This window comes from Pezoporus occidentalis, unplaced genomic scaffold, assembly GCF_034315485.1.
Source record: "Pezoporus occidentalis ecotype Australia unplaced genomic scaffold, CSIRO_AGI_Poc_V1 ctg55, whole genome shotgun sequence".
Lineage (NCBI taxonomy): Eukaryota > Metazoa > Chordata > Aves > Psittaciformes > Psittacidae > Pezoporus > Pezoporus occidentalis.
The window spans coordinates 3371090-3391946 of NW_026915888.1; the positions used below are offsets into that span (position 1 = coordinate 3371090).

Sequence of the window (20857 nt, forward strand, 5' to 3'; positions counted from 1 at the left end):
CAGCAGCTGAAATAATAGCTGAAACCAAAGCACAGTATCGACCTTCAAACGCTTTGCCCACACACAGTCTTCAATCTTTGACAGAAAACTACCTTGCTGAGGTTATTTAAGAAGAAATTAACTCACATTTCCTATCCAACTAGCCAAAAGTGCAGCTCCAGTGAGCCCAGGGAATGAGGGGAACCGAGCAAAGAGTGGGGGAAGCAGGCAGGAGCTGTTAATCCTGCAGGGAAGGGAGAGCACTGAGCTCATGAGCAGAGGTGTTCTCAGCCTCTCTGTTTAAAAAGTGGAGTATATCCATTTCTCCCTATTCTCCCCGTGAAGGTGAATACACACAGTATAAAATAACATGGGTTTAAGCAGAAGAGCAGAAATCAAGGGATTGCTCTGCACTGGCACCGTTATCACCAGATCCGGCCACAAGGCAAGCCTGGCTCAGCACCGACACACCAGCAGCCCCAGCTTCATTCAGCAGCAGCTTTTATCATCCCAGCACACACATCCTCTCTTACCCAGCTGCTAAACCAAAGGTGGTGCAAAACCATGGAGATTTTAGTAGCAATTTATTCTATGAATCAGCTTTCTTCTGTAGTAACGTCCTCACCCCAATATACTATGAAGGGAGCCACTTGAATAACTGGACCACTTCTCCTTTTCCCTGCCAGATGTCAACTCATGCAATTACCACAAGATGCCACAACTATAGAATAAGGGAAAATAAAAGCAGCACACCGAGCAACACAACAGCCTCTGTACCCTTCTATTAACCCAAGACACTTGCTGAAGCACAGAGTATTGGTGTCCTATGGCTAAAGTGACTTACGCAGCCACCTTTGAAGTTTGAGATAGCTTTTAACAATTCAGTGTCCATCATCATTAAGGAGTTTATCCCTGCCTCTGTCATCTGAGCAAAATCTGAGTACCATGCCCTTGTGCTTCACCCCTCTTTCTCCCAATCTTTTGTCTTTAATTCAAGAAGCAGTTTGGCAAAGCTTAGACTTAAGGATCCAGTGGAATGATGGCGGTCTACTGTATTCATGTGCTGGAAATCCACAATGAGGTCCAAGACAAATTCCCCTGAGGCATTAGAAGTGGGCAAAAGCAGTGTGATGCTCCGGAGGGAGGATGAGATGATTGCATCAAGAGCAACTTGGCTCTCAATAAACATCAACTGAAAACCCAATGCCTCGCTTGCTGTGACCCCAGCCAGGTGTCCCAATGACACACGGCTATTTTAGAGCACTAAGCAGGAAATCTGTTCTATTTCTAAGGAAAATAAATGGTTCTGAAATGACCTCATAGCTGCCAATTCCCATACGTTCACACAGAGCCATCCTCAGCAATTGCACGGAGGTGTCAGGGAAGCTGAGGAAGCCATAAATCCTTCCAGAGTCCCTTTAGCACTGCCCAGCTTCACGTCCTATCATAGAGGAGAGGCAGCAGAGGCCAGGACCCAGCGATTCCCCAATGAACTTGAGCCTCACGGATGCCCTAGACCCATATGGAACTTAAGCAAAGGGTCTCCAGGAACAGGTATTATTCCCTCAGCCCGGAGTTTTGCACAGGGAATGAGCAAAGAGCAGACACTTGCACGGCAGCACCAGCACTTCAAAGCCACGCAGACGAAGCGGCTGTGTCGGCAAGTTCCAGGCAGATTGCTCTCACATGCAAACCTGCCCCAGAGAGCCACGCAAAACCTGTCTCTCCATTCCACCCCAAACATTACACTCCTGTTGCAAGAACATATGCTTGGCTCACTCGAGGCTCCCCACGCCCAAGCCACCCAGGACTCCCCGCTCCGCACACAAGAACCGGCTGCTTACGGAAGCGCAAAGGGATTTTGTACCCGTACTTTCTCCGAGGTAAGACAAGACAGTTGCCAGGATCCACATTCTATGTGCTTCAATGCAAACAAGAATGCTATTATCGCCTCAAGATGTGTTACAGCTTCAGCTGTGCTACAGACAGTACACTTTAAAGGAAACAGACATACATAAGATGCCTTTGAAACAACAGCTAAACCATATGGTAACAGCTTCCCAATTTCCACTGACATTCAATAAAGACCATCAGGTACAAAAGCTTCCAGGGAAGGCAGCAGCATGGGTGAAAGCTGTCACAACCTCCCTGTTACAGAGAGCTGCTGCTTTCCCTTCAGTGCTCTGCCCAGAGAGCACCAAGTGGGAACAAGCTCCAGTGGACCCAAGCACTCACTTGGCATTCAGGACAAGGATTTTAACCCACTCTTGGACAGTGGCTGAATTTCTCTTCACTGTTATTTAAAGAGCCCAGATTTCAGTAGGGCAAACCGAAGTAATTCCTGGAGCACGGAGAGCAGGTTGGGTAAGCCGTAAGTAGAGGCTTTCCTCCGCCTGCTGCCGTGACTTGCTTCACCGTGATTCAGCGGGCTCCTTTATACAGACTGAATGCATCTTTTATTAGGAATCCTGTCGGGCTCAATAAAGACTCTGTCACCCTTCGGGGGGTGTAGCAGAAGAGAGGAAATGTTACTCAGCACAGTTTATGGTTTTCATTGCTTCCCTTCCTGTTACTTCATCGAAGGCTGCAACCCGCACCGTTTCCTTGATTCTCTGTTTAAGGCCAATTGTAAAAATAGTACTCCCAAATTCTTTCCCGATACTGTAATACCAGAAATGAAAACACAGAAACATGCTGAAGTTCTCTGATCCACGCTGTGCATATTCACATATCCATGCAGCCAGTTCACCAACCTCGGTGATGCTGGCGGGAGAAGCCCAACCTACACAACCCAAGGCAGACGGTGCACCCCCATCAGCTACCCCTGGAATCTGTGGGAGCAGCCATCAGCTACATTTAAACATGTGGAGAGGAGTGTATGGTCCCTTGAATAAAAGGGAGATGATGAGATGGACCAGAAAGCAACTCCTCCATCTTATTGACCTTCCCAGTTCAATGGCATAACCATTTGACTTTCATTAAAGTGCAAGTGGTGCAAAAGAACATCAGAGAACCCCAGCCTGGTTTGGGTTGGAGGTGACCTTAAAGCTCATCCAGTTGCAACCCCTGCCATGGGCAGGGACACCTTTCACTAGAGCAGCTTGCTCCAAGCCCTGTTTAACCTGACCAACACCAGCCCAGGATTCCCCACTTGGAGTAACAATTCCCTTTAAAGATTCCTCTTATTTACCTGGAGGCCGTTTAAAAAAGTCAAAAAGAAAACAATTTAAGTACAAGCACTGAGGCACTACTGAGGAGAAAGGATGGATTAACCCGGCTGATGAATGACAATGTTCCCAAAAGACTTCAATGAAGTATCCTGCAGAGAATGACACAGCTGAAGGAGCTCCCCTGAGGAGTGAAGCTCATCTTGCCTTGTAAGAAATACCACCAATTCTAAAAGCCTAACTGAAGTACTTCTCATAGACCTCACTAGCAGCAAGCTCCTGCATCATCTTAAATCACCCCTGAGATGGCACCCAGTCACATCTGTATAAAATAAACTGGTTCAGCTACTGCAGACCTACATTCTATTACTTAGAAAGAGTAACATATATCCCAGAAAGAAGTTTCCCATCTACAGTAAGAGGTGATGGATTTCTGGCCCCAACTGCCAGTCTGCTCACCGCAGGCATCCTGAGCAATGGTGGGTTTTCTTAGGACCTTGCTAAAAATCAGAGTCCCTTTATTACCAGTTTGTAACTGAGCATCACTGCACTTCATCCACTGAACAGCTTCAAATGACCAGGAACTTGCTTTCTTAGATGTATAGTCTTATATATGCCCACACCTCCAAGTGCACAGGTCCATCAAACAGCCTTGGACCGTACTGTGACCATGATACAGGAATCCTGCCTAACCTTGAAACTTTACATTCACCCATGTAGATGACAGATACATTTTTTTTCCAAATGAGGAAATGCCAGTTGAGTTATGAGAGTATTTCATACAGGAGAAAAGAGATTAAAAGGGACTTCATTTCACTCCCTTCTAAATCCAGGAAGCAATTACAACTGACAGCATCAGTTAATAACAGTATAGCCCAGAACAGGAAACTAAAATCTAGCTTTTGTTTTTGCTGATTCTCAAAAGTAACATTTGCACACTTGGATTTTTATCATCCTTTTATGTTCCTCCCCTGCACAAGCAGCAAGTCTCTCAATTGGGCTCATACAGCTTCTTTATCCATTATTCCCTTGTAACATGCACACGGGGCTACAGGCACAGGCTGAAGAACTACAGCCCACTCTCAGGAACACAACCATCTTCAATAAGGTGTGAAGGAACAGATCTTACTTAAGCACAGAGGCCCTAGAACCACTATTACAGTTTATTTCAAGACCGAAAGTGCCTCCACTTGGCAGAAAACTTCTGACACTACAAAAAAAAAGCAAAGTATTTCTCCATGAAAATAAAACAAAAAGGTTCTTTCACTCACCAATAGGTCCCCACACCCAATACAGATAAACACCTTCCACCTAAGAACGCTGGACGATGTTGATACGAGACTTTGGTAGGAAGAAAAACATTGAAAGGAATGAGGGAGGGGAAATTTCATCTTATTTTTACTGCTGTTTCATCACTCCGAGTCAGCAGTTCTGGAACCCCGACTTCGCCAGGGAAAAACTTCCTTTGGAAAAGCTGATGTTGCAGAGTGAAATACCGAGGGCCCTGAACTGGAGAGACAGGAACGCCAAACGTCATTGCTTCAAAGCAAGCAGCTTATGAAGAGTTTTGAATATCTGAGGCATAGTTCAGCCCTTATCACTGTTCAGAACAAAAGTACAGCTACAAAATGTATCTTCAAGCAGAGGTTCCCAGACACTCATGACTTAGTTTGAATACATCTTTCCAACTTGGATGTTGGGAATAGAAAAGCAAAAGCAAGCTGCCTTGACAACACTGGAGTTCAACAGGATGGGAAGCTGAGCAGAGACAAAACCCCCAACGCTCACACCTATCAAAGAGCAGGCTTTTATAACAACCATTTTTCAGTAGATCAAGGACCACAAGAGCAGCCTCATCAGGCAGGATCTTGAAAAGCCACCCAAAATCAAGAAGCAAACCAGGCAACTTCAGGCTTCCAGGTCAATCAATGCTTTGCCAGTCAAGCAGCTCAGTACTTGTCACGGTTAACAATGTCCCCCCCACAGGACAAGCATCCATCCAAGCTCAGTTACATCTTTTTTGTCAGAGCTCCAAACACACCAGCTTCCCTGATAGACAAAGAAACTCCTGCTCTTTTAAGAGGAGTGCGAAAGAAAGCACCAACACCTGAAATTCCCTTTTAAGAAAGGAATCATGGTCAGAAAGGTCAGGACACTGAAATGCTAAGAAAAAAGTAGATTCTTATTAAATAAATCTGGTACATAGAGGTGGGGATGAAAAAAGAGAAGGTAGAGGATTAAATCCAAAAAGCCAAAGGTCAATTCTATGCTTATCAGTAACAACTTGGGAGTGTGGCTCTATGCAACTTACGTTGAGTTACGGAATCTATCACCTATAAATCCCTGTAAGAGTGCTCTAGGTTTTGTTCTTTCCTCTCTCTTGGACTACAGCTCCAAGAGCTACCGAAAGAGCTTCAAAAGACTCTTTTTAAGGAAACACACTCCTGTTAACTCTAAACAAGCTCCTGTTCTAAAAGAGTAGCTCCAGGATAGGTGCTGAAGAACGCACAGATGCAAAGGCAATGCTACCCAATGCAAACTGGTCCCACAGACATGGGAATGAAGGATGAATTACATACAATGATGCAACAGGCAGACAGATGAATAGACAGATAGGTAATAGTAATACACACCTAAAAAGGCACAGAAAACCATTACTGCTATTCAGAAAGCCACTAGAGCAGCTGCTGTTTCATCTTTCACACACACTCCATCGGAAGGATTTCCTCACTCATTTTCACCATGCTTCACCCAACGGAGCTTGGCAGCAAGTGAACGTTACTGTCAAGGTCCTGTAACTACAGCTCCTGTTCAACAGGTATCTCAAGCAGGCAAAGACTAACAGACAGAACAGGAACACTTTACCACATTCGTTTCCACCACATTAACTGTCAGCTTTTTATACAAATGGGTAAGGTTACTGCTATTTTGATAATGGCACACTTATCCTTTTGCACTAAATAACTTCCTATTTCTTTGAGAATTCAAGCAAGCAAAGATCATGTCTGTCAGGAAAATTAACTCCTGCCTAATAAATAGTGAAGACAAAACGAGATTTCTCATCAATACTGCAACTCAGGTCAGCAACTCAGTGCCTAGGTAATGGAGAGGAATAGAGCCCTACAGATCGTATCAAAATGTTTTGGTGTATCAGTAAGATACTACAGTCACCACACTGCTTTCAACCAAAACACTCTGTGTTTTCATTCAACACTGATCGCAATGCACCAGCACATGAGAAAACACATGAGAATATACTTTACTGCTAATTCCTCCTGCATCCTGGCATTAGGGTACCCAAGCACTACCAGACAGAGCAACCCAGGAGAGTTACTGTAACATACAGTAGGCCATAGCCCTTACAGATGCAAGTTATCTCAGTGTGGATTGCCACAATTACATTCTACTACTGCCACAGTGACTACAGCATCCTCTCATGCAGAGGAATGCCAATGTGCCCGTGTAATGTGCATCTGCATACTGGCAAACATACATTTACCCTGCACCAGGCAGAGAGGTGTAATCACAAGCTCTTAGCGTCTTCACTTGTAGTGAAGCCTCACTGACCCTGCTGCTACATTTGACTGCAAACAACCACAGCAAAACTCTAAAAACTTGCATTCTGCCACTGCTTTAAGATCTGTTTCTGTATTTCTCAACCATACCTGTGCCCTAAACCACAAGGAAGCTTAGGGATCCAACCTGAGGAGCTATAGTCTATGTATATTCATATACTGAGGTTAACAGGTTTCAAGTTTGAATTCAAAGCAACAGAAGTATCAGAGGTACATATACCTCTGCGCTTCCTGAGTAATTACAATTGATCACTGATGTATAATGATACAAAGGAAGTAATTCTAATTAAAGAAAATTAGCAGCCTCAGCATTAGGAGAAACAACAGATGAGTGTGCTGGCAGGAGCTGAATCAACCACGAGATGATAATGTTACTCAGGGATTTCTAGCTCCAAATCCCACAGGCTACCCATCAGGCACGCAGCTTCCCAAAGCATCCAACCTTCATGACTAACATCCATAGGATTACAGACAAGATGCAGAGCAACTGCGCTCACCACCTCTGGGCTGAATCAAAACAATACTGATTGATTACAGGTGAGACACGGGCTGCTTCAGTTGGGTTGTAGTATAGGTGATATGGAAACCTCTTGTACTCCAACCAGCAATTCCAACCTTAGCGAGGCCAAGAACTTCAGAGACTGTAATTACCTTTGAATACAACCCCAACACAAGCCAATCTCAACTTTCTCATTCCTACGAAACCATGATCAACACTAATTTGTAAAGCAACGTGCCAGAGATTACTCCAGCACCTCACCCTTCCAGTGTCAGCCAACCACAGCCTCTACGGAGGTATAACAAACCTGCTTTTGAACAAAAACAGCGTTTCATCTAAAAAGACCTGTGCTTTCAGAGAGCGAGACTACCATTAATCACTGAAGACGAGGGGAAAAACCCTAATACTAAACTTAATCTCAGTATCAAAGTCAGGTTTATAGGCAGCAATGCAATGCATTAATTTAAGACTCAGACTTTTGACTCATCAGCTCACATAAAAGAAGAAGTTTTGTACTGGGTGATGAAAGGCAAAGTCTGGACCCAACAGCAGAATGCTTCAAAGGAAGATTATACCACCACGATCTCTGGACAGCTGTGCTTGTGACTGCAGATATGGAGCACATACATTCTAGATCCCAGCCCCGGGAGAAACAGAAGGATCCGGTATTGCAGCTCAGTCATTTTACACAATAATACTGAACATTGATACAGCTTGGCAATGTGTTTGCTTGAAAAGCAGCACACTCAGAGCATACAAACTGCTCACTCACACAGCTGCTCCACTGCAGGACTTGGGAGGTGCACTCCGCATGAGTGCCAGGAGGAGTGGAAGACCCATCAACAAAAGCTTCTTGCTCTATTACATGAGCATTCACAAGTGCAAGAGCTATGTAATTATTTCAGGTAAAAATACACTAAGGAAACAAAAGTCTGACACGAGGTTTTGAAAACTCAAAGCAACGTTACTGTTCATGATACTGAACACTGAACTCCATTACCTCTAAGCTCTATGTAGCCTTATTTGCTGGATTTGAAAGACCTAAATTAAGCGCAATGGAAGCTCTCAGCTTTATGGCTGTGATCAACTCTGACTGGTTATGCAACATCTGTAACTACAGCTCTGCTATACACCATAATCCTCTTCTTTTAGCCACTGTGTACACGGGGGAACAAAAACAACACGAAGCTCCTCTCTTGAGCCATGAACTCCACCCAAAAGAGCAACCCAACAGCACAGGAGTCATGCTGCTGCCATGGTAGGCTAGCACAGACACGCAAGCAAAGAGATCCTTCCTAATGATCACACCAGTGGGATTATGCTCCTCCATTTCTGTACTAAGACTGCCCATCGGTTAGGAAGAACCAGCATGTGCTGAAGACGCCACCAAGCACCTTGCAAATCATGTAAACCAGCATCCATGGAAGACTGTGCTGGAGAAAGCCTTACAACCCAACACAAATGGAACCAACAGATGTATTTGATGGGAGTTCAATAGTCTAACACAGTACTGACAGTTTCCTTCCTACTTCAAATGGGAAACAGGAACAGAAACTCCTTCTGCAACACTTGGAAGGATCACTTCTACTTCGGCAAACCAATGCAGCCTAAGACTGGACAATGTCACACAGAACCCTGAGAACACAGGGTAAAGTAAACCAGATTTCAGTAGAATATCCTCCCTAGATAACCCCCATTATCTGGCAAGCATAACCCTTTGTGACAAGAGCATAAAAAGCCCTCCCAGAATCAATATGCAACAGCAGAAATGACTCCATCACCTTGTAATACTAAATACACAATACAGTTTACTAAGGCAGATGCTCTTTCCAATGCAAACTGACAAGGTGAAAAACATTACAACTACCTCTTCGTAGGAATTCATATTTGGCCAAAAAGCCCAACTCTATGTGCCCTCAACTCAACACAACACCATCGCAAGAATTCCTTCCCCACAGACCAAAAGGACCAACATTGGAGGCCCATTAATAACCATTCTGCTTAAACATCAGTGCTTTAATCAGGCACAAAGATTACCGAGAGAACCCCTTAAGGCAGTTATTTTTGGGTTTTTTTGGCAAGAATTTGCTAGCCCCTCTGAACAGGCTAAAAGCTAACCAAGAATTAGCAGAGCTGAGGAGCCCACAGAAACCAGATGCAGAATGGTAAATAATTTGTGCTGCTCCCCTGAATGAAGGGTATTTCCCAAATACTGTACTGCAATCATCAAAAGAGGAAGAGGGGTGTATCACAGTTTCATCAAACAAAGGAAAACCCTCGATGTTTTAAGCCTGAGGTCATTGGAACAAGAAGACCTCCTTGTCTTAGAAACTGCTTGTCTGGCAATACTAGCATGAGCAGTTTATCCAGGATGCTCCTTGGAAGCCGGTGCCACCTTGGCCATTGACACGAATATCATGGCCCACCTTTTAGTGCCAAGAGAGCTGTTTTCACCTGCAGATGCCCACCTCTTTACACTCTTGTGATGGAAGCACACGTACAGTTGCATACAAAGGTTATTAGACAGTCATGGGGCAAACACCAGCCGAACATCATCAGTGTTTGAAACAGCAGCACAGCGGGGATGCTCCAACTGCTTCAAGGAATGTGGCTTCCTTCCTTCTGCTCCTCAGAAGAGGGGCCTGGCCACAAGTGACAATAGCTGGGCACTTTGGCCCCAGTGTCCTCCCACAGCACATATACATGCAAGTTCATTACGACCAAGTGCTATTTTCTTCCCATTTGCACTATGCACAGACATCCAGCTGTCCTTACACGAAGTGACATAAGAATCAGCTCTGTCAGGAGAAACATTACAGAAACTCCTCTGCAAAGCTTATATGAAACCAGTTTGGGTGTAATACCTGAAGAGATGTTCTTATTCAAAAAACAGCCTTTTCTCATGATGCCCTTTTTACTCAATACAGCATTTTGGGGCTTTAATATGGTTTCTCTGAGGAATGTAACACCTCCTCGTCCTGACTTCTTGCCCTCCAGCCTTTGCAGTTTTGGAGAACAAAAGCAGGAGAGAAATGTATTTTCCTTCCATTTGGTAACTTTCCGGAATGCCAAGTGTACTCGCAGTTCTCTCCCACCTCCTTCCACACCCTCTTCTCGCCCTTCCTCACTATCCCAGTATCTCCAAGGAGTTCCTATTGCAAGGTCAGTAACAAGGCACTTTTAGCTTAGATTAACAGTTTTGCAAAACACACCCTCACTGCCTCAGAAGTGCCTGAAATTCACTGCTTAAATTCAGTTAATACAACAGAAAACAGCGTCCTACAAATACGTTACCTTACATTTTACATCTTAACTCAGCAGTGAAAGCTTTCAGTTAAATTATTCTGCAGATGAAGCTAAGTGCATGACCCCAGTGCACGGGGAAAGGTATATGCTGAAGGAAATAAATTCCAATAAAGAATTCCAGGACTCCATCATAACTTCTGGTTTCACTCTCGGAGCTGTCACAGCTGCCATTAAAATGAAAAACCAGTTTTTCAGGAGCAGTAATTGGAAGCAAGAATAGGAAAAGTAATCTTTGGGCAACACCACTTCCTTGGCTCCCTGGAAAATCCCTGGGAAGCAGCCACCCTGATTCTCTCCGACTTCATTTACTCTTTTAACACAGTTTAAGGTTCACATGAAATCTTACTGCCTTCTGTAAAGAACCAAACTGAGCTCTACGCAGGGAAGTTACAGGTACTGATGACCAGCTTGACTTCAGCAGACCGGAGCACAATGAGATGCTGCAGTCACTACCTGCTTGCTGACAACTACTGTGGCACATTCGATCCCAACAGCTCTTCTGTAGCATTTAAAGTCTTTGTAACAGCAAAGTCATTTTTCACCCTCCTAGAAGCTAAACTTAGGTTCACCCTACCCCAACAGTTTAGAGAACTAAGCCTCAAAACATTAGATCAATAATAATATGACCTAGTCTGCAAAATCACATCTGTTGAGCCCTAAATCCCACATTTACTGTGATTATCACAAAGCAAGCTGCCCTGATCTCTGTTCTTTAGTTACAGTTACTTAGGCCAACAGCTTGAAAAAGATCCTTAAATACTATCTGTGTGAGCTCCTAGCATTCTGACAACGATGCAGTGAAAACAGTGAGTTCCTGTTTTGCAATAACCTCCCAGATACAAAAGCCTTGTTGACAACTGTACGGACTGGCCAGAAAACCCCAGAACCACCGACTGCATCTTCTAAAGCCAGCTGCTTGGAACAAAATAGGAATAAGAAGAGCAGGAAGGATGTGCATCCCTTTCAGGACATCCCACTAAGCCCCCTGAAAGCTTGCTGCTACAGAGAAAAAGCATCCCAAGGCAGATACAGGACAGCACTGTCACAGCCCAAGTCAAAGCAGAGGCCACCAGAAAGACCAGCCCAGGAGAGCAAGCCCCACGGGACCACCAGAACCCCCTGCAGAGGTGAGCCGTGGTACAGAAGCTCTTCCCAGATGCATGAGCATCACCTGAGGGATGCTGCCGAGACAGACCAAAAGCACAAGGCAGTGAGAGGTTTTAGCACCGCATGCCTCACAGGCACCAGAGATGTTTGATTATCTCCAGACTCTCAAATGCCTTTAACCAACACCCAGCACTGAATCAACAGGCACAGTGCTAATAAAACCAGAGCTAGAGTATCTCTCTGTACTGGGATTATATCAGAATGAGAAGCTTAAAACATAAAACAAAATGAGCAATAAAAAGAGATCAAATCACACCTGGTAACAGGGGGTTCAGACAAAGCAGTTCCTACACATACCGGACTCTGGACATAGTAAAGCATGACATAAAATACTCAAGGGCATTTCTTTTAGGCCAAAGACAGCTCTTCCAGAGGGAAGGTGTGTGAAGACATCACTACCATTACCATGTATCTCCCAGAAGAGATCCCAAAAAGTCATATCCATGAGGTGTGCAGTAGACGCCTACAGGTACGCACACACAGACACAGAACAGTCATAGAAAGCAACACTGACACACAAATTACAAAGCCAAAATGTTTTGTTACTCTTTTGTTGTGGCCTTGCTTCCTTCAATGAACCCCAACAAGCAGGAGCAAGTAAGATGAAGCAACAGCCTCTGACTTTTGTGTGTAACTACACGCGAGACAAACACTCTATTTTCATTATACTTAATGTTAATGTCCAGATTCAACAACACCACCGAGTATGAGACACGAGAAGTGCTGAAGCCACACAACCAGGCAGCACACAACTGTGCTCATCAGTTTTGGTGTCCTTCCTCAGGCAAACCAAGGCTCTGACTTGGAGCTCTGTCTCAGCTACACCTAACTACACACTCTGTTTAAGCAGGACTAACGCATTGAGATAGGAGCACTACATCTTCCAGAAGGCCAAGACAATGCTTGAAGATGCCCATCCACTTGCTTCCCACAAGAGAACCACATTCCTACTCAGCGCTTCATCGGAATGACTCAGAACTGGAAATTACATCCCATAGACCAACCAGGACGGCGGAAGGGCTTTTCACCTTGACATGCAGCTTGGTGACTCACCGAGCACAAGCCCTGAACTTTCTGCAAACAATGCCAATGCACACGAGCCATTGTCCGCAGAGCTGTTAGCGCGCTGCCATTTGATCTTCTCTTTAATACAGCCATGCTCTGCAGAGCAGACTTCACATCACATGAAGGAATCTGCGTTAGTCATGACCAAAGAGCAGCGGTTGGGAACTGAAAACAAAGCATCAAACACAGCTGGTTCCGAGCAGAACAGGTAAGAGGAAAAGGACAGGAAAGCGTGCTGAGATTCACACCAGTGGGTACCAAGATGTTTGCTTTAGAGAATCAGGTCCACGCAGCCACTGCAAAGGAAAAACAGCAGCAATGCAGCCCCGGTGGCTCTACACAGACCCAAAGTTAAAGCAGATGCTTTAGAAACCAATGTGACAATCACCAGTTCCAATAAGCCAACTTCTGGGACCCCTCCAGCAGTAGTGAGTACTTCACACTGTAATGATGTGAGCACTAGACACCTATTTAACCAAGGAAAAACCCTGGATTGGACCTGGGCTGCCAGGAGATCAGAAACCATGAAGTCACAGCTATGAGATGGAAGAACCGTGTGTTCCCAGGTTATTAGCACTATGTTCTGTGATGAACGATGAAAGCTCAGTGTAATTTACTTTCCTGAGTTTTTATTACAGTTCACTTTCTTTAGTATTTGACCTACCCTGAGAGGTGAAAAAGAAAATGCTTTGGGGAAGGTTTTTTTGTGGATTTAGGGGTTTTGGGGGGTTGTTTGGGCAGATTTGGCCCATAATGCTCTTGCAAATATAATTAACCAGGAGAATTCATACACCCACCTCAGGGCACCTTAAGCATCACAACGTTTCTGTTTCTGCCCTAGTTTAACTCATTTCACTCATGCCCAAATTCTCCTTTGCAGGACAGTCTTTGACATCCTCAACCACAATATGGATTTATATGGATACAGGTTCTAAAAGCAGGAAAACTCACCCGATGGTCATGCTATTTTCTCTACTTGTTTAACATAAGACTTTCTGAACAAGGAAACTTTGTTAGACAGCCTCTAAATTTAAGAGAAAACCTATCTGTCAATGCCACTTCAGTACAGCCAGGATACATACTCGAAGTTAAACAGTGCCCTGGAAACCTGATTTATTTGGTTGGAACCATGAATCTATATTTGACCGAAGTCAACAGGCCTCAACTGTTAAGAAAGCTGGAAGAAACATTTATTCCTGCAAAGCCCTAGCAAAGTTTCCTTGCAGGTATTCCAGATGGACACCAGCTGCCCAAGAGCCAAACCAGAGTAGAACAGCCAAACCAGGAGCCCTCCCTCTGCCAATGTGGTGCCTTGTCCAAGGCTCAACACAACGTTATGTATGTCTCTGAGACACAAGTAATCAAAAGACTATTCTGAGCGACACATTCGGTCTTGTGAATGAAAAGCACAGCAAAACCAAGCTCCAAAACCTGGCCAAAACCAAACCAAACACCCCTCCTAAGACACACATTGAAGCCCTCGCAGCTGAGTATTTACATATATTAATATTGGTTAAAACCTGGTAAATGCTCCAATATTGTATTTTGGTTCATGTAAAACAACAGATGGATTTCATTTAAGTGAAACTCATTTAGGGCTGATTTCACCTTCAGAAAGTGGGCTGCACTGCAGGTTCCAGTTAGTGATAATCTGAGTTATTTGGGTACCAATACATATGCCAGGTTGATGAGTGCTTCTGGCCAAGAAACAGGTACATCAAGGCCACGCTGGATAGGGCTTGGAGCAATCTGCTCTAGTGGAAGGTATCCCTGACCAGGGTATGGGAGTGGAGCTGGATGAGCTTAGAGGTTCTTTCCAACACAAACCAGCCTGGGATTCTATGGAATTGACTGTACATCACAAGAGTGGAGCTGTATCCACATAGCAATGAAAACAACTGCAATCAAATAACGCATTATCACTGATTTTAACTACCCACACAAGAGTCTTGACCCTGCCTGGTCTCAGGGAGGGGTTCACCAGGTTTAACCTGCCCTGGTTTCCCAGGGATGTTTAGTAAGACTGACCAAACACGCATCGATTGGTATTTACTTGAACTTTAGGAACAGAAGACTGGGACACGTCTACTGAACAACATCATTCTTGCTCAGCTCCAAAACCAAGGTGCAAACAGAGTTTATGAAAAGGAACTCCCAAGGAGCATTTTACTGAGGGAGTACAAGGATTTGCATGCTTGGCTGTTTTACTACAGGAAAACCACAGGTCTAATTGACATGAACACTCACAATTCTACACTGTATTAAGAAATAGAGTAATGAGACAACTACCCAGCCAAAGCACTCTTACACGACAAAACAGAGAGAAATATAAGCTCTAAAAGCTTCCTAACTCTTGGAGCTGGCAGGGAAGAGACACAGCTCTCCCACAGCTCCCAGGCCTGTCCGACAATCCTCTGGGAGCTTAAATACATCCATTTAATAAGCATGGAAAAAAACCCTGTGGTTTTGTTTTCCCTTCAGCTGAAAGCTATGGGGCAGGAAGAGCAGGAGAAGAGAGGAGGTTCATTACTGTTTCACTGAAAGTAATGAAGAACTTCAGGACCTGCTTCATTAAGAAGAAAACCTGTACTGTGCTTGCAAGACCCGAACTATTTGAAGAGCTGTCAGGCACCAATGCAACATCCAAGGTGCCAGTCCTCAGGTACCTCTGTTCTGAGCTTTAATTTAACCAGATTGCTATAAAAAGAAAGAAAAAAAGCTTTACAGCACATCTTATTCCAAGAGACTAATCTAATATTTAAGAAATCCTGACAGTTCTGGGTCTTTCGTGGCCTTAGAAAGATGCTGATCGAACAGGGTGTCTGAGAGGCAGCGCACTCTCAGGTCCTTCTCTAAGGCTGCAGTTACTTAGCATTTCTGCCACTAAAACCGACTTTCTGCATTTGATTTTTCAATCATACAGAGCAAAAATAAACCTGTAACTGCTGCCTTCACAAGACCGCTTCTGAAGTAGTCGTAATTATACGACAGGCTTTTATGTTCCTCTAACTGTAAATAATCATTGTTGTCATATGCACATTGCCCTTCTGTACTCAGAAGGTGCCCAACGACCCAGCCAGGAATTTATTAGTAGTAAGTCGCAGGCATGTCAGTACATGTTAAGCATCACTTGGGTTATCTCCCAGCAGTAACCAATACATCGATTTTAAAGCTCTCTTCCAACTTCCAGGCACAGCCACATGCGAAGACAGAACCAAGGATCTCCCAGGTAAAGCATAAGAGCTTTATAGCACTGGTCAGCTCCTTGTTGATGCAGCAGAGAGCTATAGAACAATCTATTGGTCATCTTCAGTTTGAGCTCCAGAACTGTTACTTGCACAACAAAGTCTTAGAGAGCATCAGCTATAAAGCAATGTATCACTAACAAAGAAAGGGGGGTGAAAATGTAAGAGGTTAGGTAGCAGAAAGGTTAGAAGTAGAGAGAAGTAGAGGTTGGTAGAAAACTATGGCAGGAGTCAAGTTTCCATCACTCCTCTTTCCCTCTTTTGGAGGCCCACATACTAACAGGAAAGAATCTATATTAAATACAACCCAGCATCTGCAACTTCATTTAATACAAACTTCTTTTCGCTGTAAGATAAAGGCAAGACTTTTGCAGTGATTCCACAATTCTGAGTACATTTAACGACCAGCCCAAAACACCACCGTTGCTACATCAACACCTAAAGGCTCACTGCAGGAACAATGGATTTAACCCAGGCTAATCCCCTGTTTCACCTACTGAGTGTACAGAAAATCACTGAAAAGGATGAAAAATCCCACTTGAAAATACCAGTTATTTCTGGAAACAAGAAGCAGATGTTCTCCTCTGTCTGGCTCAGCTGTGCTCCAGTACAAGAGTGCCTTTGTTATGCTGTCAGCAATCATTTATTTTATTTATTACAGCCATTTTATAATGCCCATCAATGTACTATTTGTGCATGATTTAGATCCGTTGCAGACCTATTTCTCTATATAGAAGCCGTCAAGAAGCATCACATACACACTCCGAAGAGCAGACCCCGTTGTGTCACAACTGTGCAAATGAGGTTTTTTTTCCTCTTTCCACTGGATTAATAAAAGGGGAACAGGAAGAGAAGGAGGAGCTGCTATTGCCAAATAAAGTTGAATTAGCATTAATCAAGGATCACTGAAACAAGGCAAAGTTAGGAAAATACAAGAGCTTACAGTATAAAAATAGACTCTAACTCTTTGAAGTCCAATAAAGGCAAAGCTCTCTGAACCACGGAAAGGAAATACTGTCTAGAACAAAGTCCTACGTTGGGAAAAGGATGAATTCAGACTGGAAGAGAGCATGTTCATAGGGGGAGGGAAGGAGGAAAGAGAAAGAAAAGGAGCATAATCATTTGCTATTTTGCCCTATCAGTCACAGAGACCTTATCTGTGGTAGGCATTAAACCACTCCCCAAAAAACTAACATCACAGCCTGTGTACGGATCAGATAAGGAATTCTGGGCCTCAAAAAGCTAAAACTTTAATGAGAGCATACATGGTGCCATATGCATTCGCCCTTCCCTCCTACTGCTTCAAACAGCGCTTTCCTACCATTAAAATACTCCCGAATTACTAATGTAATTATCCCCCTCGCCCCCCGTGACAAGAAATAGGTGGAATGATGTGCAAGACAAAGCTGCAACACCTCACAGAGGTAACGAAATCCCATATTCCCAACCTGCAAGAAAGAGGATCCGCATTGTAAATACTGACACATTTAACACCACGCAGCCAGCAGCATCACCCCAGAAGACTAATGCAGATAGTAAAATAGCAAACAAGAGTATGAAATCCTGCAGTTCAAACAGAGGTATGAGTTAAGTGCCCGATTTACCGTGAAGGTTTCCTCTATCTGACAAGCCAGTGTGCACAGAAGGTGATTTGTTAGGATAATCTGTTATCAAAGGTACCATCTGAGGGAGCCCTCGCCAATTCTGCACTTTCAGGCTGAACTTGAGAGACAGGCAGAGAGATTCATACAGTGGCAGCATCCGGTCACACTCAGTCCACGTAACCAACAGGTCCCAAGTACCAATGGAAGTTACCAAAGGGAGGAACAGAAGAGTAATTGCATTAACACATTTATACCATTAAATGTTAGCTACAGTCTCTGGGAGTTCATCAAAATACCCCCCCATCGGCAAATAAATTACAGATTATAACACATGAAGTATCTGAGCAACAACAAAAAAAACAAAATCAAGTGTGTACATGTCTAATATGCATAGCTTATACACTTTACCAATTAGCAAACAGTGGAATGTTACCACAACACTGAAAACTTGCCCTAACACAGCTTTTTCCAAACAAAAACATTTGTAGCATCAAGAATGAAATATTTCACTCAAGCAAAGTCATTGAGATCATTCCCAAAAGAGGCAAATTATTAGAATATTCTAATATCTCCCTCTTATTTTGTCAAAGAAAGGTCCTAAAAATCAAAGTCACGTGGATAATTGTACCACTGGGAAGCGATATTTGATGTGTGGATTATTTATCTGTACTTTTCCAGGCTGCTCTACAGATGATGGGTATGAAGCACCAGACCATGCTACTAATCAGTGCAGCCCCAACCCTGTAATTTGTAATGCCCAGGTAAACTGCTCATATAAACTCCAGGATCCAAACAGAGAAGAGGGCAAAAGGGGACTGAAAGCAACTGAAACCCATGTGGTCAAGCAGCGTTGGCTTATCATAAAATACCAGCCATGGTTTAGGGAATTTGGGGGGGTTTTCCTGTATAAGAATGCAGTCAAAGTGCCCCACGCAGCTGATTCCATGTGGGAGGAGCTGATGAGGCCTTTCTATGAGAGTAGGAGGGTAGCAATGAAGCCACAGTTATTGCCTGTGCACAACTGGATACTTGAGGACAGGAGTCACCAACTCGTACACCCTGTGCTGGGACACCCGAAACTGGGGTCTGACCCCGCTGGGCTGTGCTGAGCGGGTTTCAGCCTCCCTGACCCATGTCTTGCAACGTAAAGAAGAGAGCTGACAAGTCTGGATGCTCAGTATGGTTAAAAATAAAGAAATGAATGTAAAAACTACACTGCAATTGTTTGCTCTGGTCCCCGCATCACCCTATACCCATCTGTCAGCACAGCTCCGAGCGTATGCCTGGGAAATCTGGCACAGTGGGGTTTGATTTTCAGCTTTGTGTCCGAACAGGTAGGACGGATGCAGAATGGGGACTCCCAAATGCAGCCTGGAATGCTAAAGGTATATAAACAAAGGCACCCCAAGAAATAAAAGTGGTTTGACTGCAAGTATCCACAGAGCAACAGGCAACAAGAGCAGAGGACCCAACCTTGCTGAGTTTTAACTTTAATCATGAGTAGTCTCGCTATGCAGGGTCCCGAGATTCCTGCTACAAAGGCTCAGATTTACAAGGGAATTAAGATAATTTAAATCATCTTAGAGGTGTCATTAGTTAGATTAGAGAAGATAAAAACTTATTTTTTTCCTAGAATCCCAGCCTGGTTTGGGTAGAAGGGACCTTAAAGCTCATCCAGTTCCAACCCCTGCCACAGGCAGCGACACAACTGAGATACCTTGGCAAATCCAGCCCTGATGTCAGCCTCAGTGGGAATCTGCACAGATCTACACAAACCTACGAGCACAGTCCAGTGCAGCTGGGCATCATAGAACCACAGAATAGTTTGCTTTGGAGGGGATGCTAAAGCTTATCCAGGTCCAAGCCCCTGCCATGGTCAGCGACACCTTCCGCATCATGTTGTCTGACAGTTACTATTACAAGGTTAAGCAAAATATTTATTTTAAGGCTGTTTTAGCCAAAATAAGGCGACAACCCTAAAAAAACATCCATTACAGTTGCTGGGTGGGGGGAATGTGTCATGCCTAGGAAGAAATAAAGAACAAAAAGCCCTACAGAGCCACGAGACATGGGCAGTGCAGGAGGCAGCAGTGGGCAGATGTTTCAGGCCAGAGCAGATTACCTGTTCCCAAAGTCAAAGGCTGACAAGCCAGCACGGTATGCTGGTGACTGAATGCCACTGCTGTGATGAACCCAGTTGCCCAACACTGCAAAGCACAGGAATTTTGCTACGTGAGGAGTACAGCTGGAGAGGAAGAAGAGAAGGGCTGAAGCAAGAGGGGAGTGATAAAAGGAAGAAAACAGAGCAGGGAGACTGCCTCATCATTAATATAGGGAGACATGAGGACAAACATACCGGATATCCCAAGGCGAGTACACATTGGGACTGAATGTATTTCACTCACACGAGTGAAACTGAAGGGGAATGGGGGGCTCTGTCCTGCTCGGACACACTCTGAACCCATCTCCGCTTCCCCAAGTAGCCTCTTGATAATTAACTTATAAGGAAGCCCAGGCAGGACATTCTGCTCTCATGAAGTACCAAGGGAGAACAGATGTTTCCCGGTCTCAAAGGGACAAACTCAAGAGCGTATCTTTTCATACCACTGACTCGTGAGTGCATCGAAAACAACAAATCACAGCAAAGGGAACAAATAAAGAAGCAGCCAGGGTAAGCAAGCATCAAACTCCAGTCAGCCTCACATGTAATGCAAACGCTATCAAACGTATTTCACCATTACATTAATGCAATGACATTACCATTCCCCTAAATCCACGCTGATTACAGCTTGTGGGGAAGGGACAGAGGAGGCAGCCCACTGAAGAGCGCGTTTTATTGTAACTAACCAGGCTCGCACATTTCTCCCCTCCCACTCACTGGAAAAGCAGCTCTTTATGAAGTCTGAAGCATAATTAGCCTGGTTTTGTTTAAATCTGCATCGCCGCACAGGTAAGGAAAGCCTCGCAGCTCCCTCACTTTTCCCATAAGTTTTGCATGGCTGAAATAGGCACGGTTTTACTTTCCAGTGCTCTACCTCCCCTTCTCCCTACAGCCTGGCCCGAAGGAGCTCATCAGCCGCGCTGTGCCCATATCCAGGGTGTTTAAAAGGCTGCTGGCCTCGAGAAGTCCAACTTTGGAAAGGAGAAATAACTAACTAACGCCGCTGCACACGTCCGGAGTTCCGGAGCGCCAGCCGGGCCATGTGCCGCCCGCGAGCACCCGGCACCGGGCGGGACGGCTGCGGAACGG

The 20857-nt window shown here is 44.5% G+C and overlaps 1 protein-coding gene and 1 long non-coding RNA gene across 8 annotated transcripts in view; one reads left to right on the forward strand and one right to left on the reverse strand.

The window, feature by feature from the left end:
- The window catches only part of RAPGEF6 (Rap guanine nucleotide exchange factor 6), a 115680-nt gene that overhangs the window by 94523 nt on the left and 300 nt on the right, over positions 1-20857 (reverse strand). The gene's annotated exons all lie outside the window — the stretch shown is intronic.
- Positions 19691-20778, forward strand: LOC134173759 (uncharacterized). The gene is made up of 2 exons (XR_009968391.1): positions 19691-20557; positions 20661-20778. It is a non-coding gene; the product is annotated as an uncharacterized LOC134173759 (long non-coding RNA).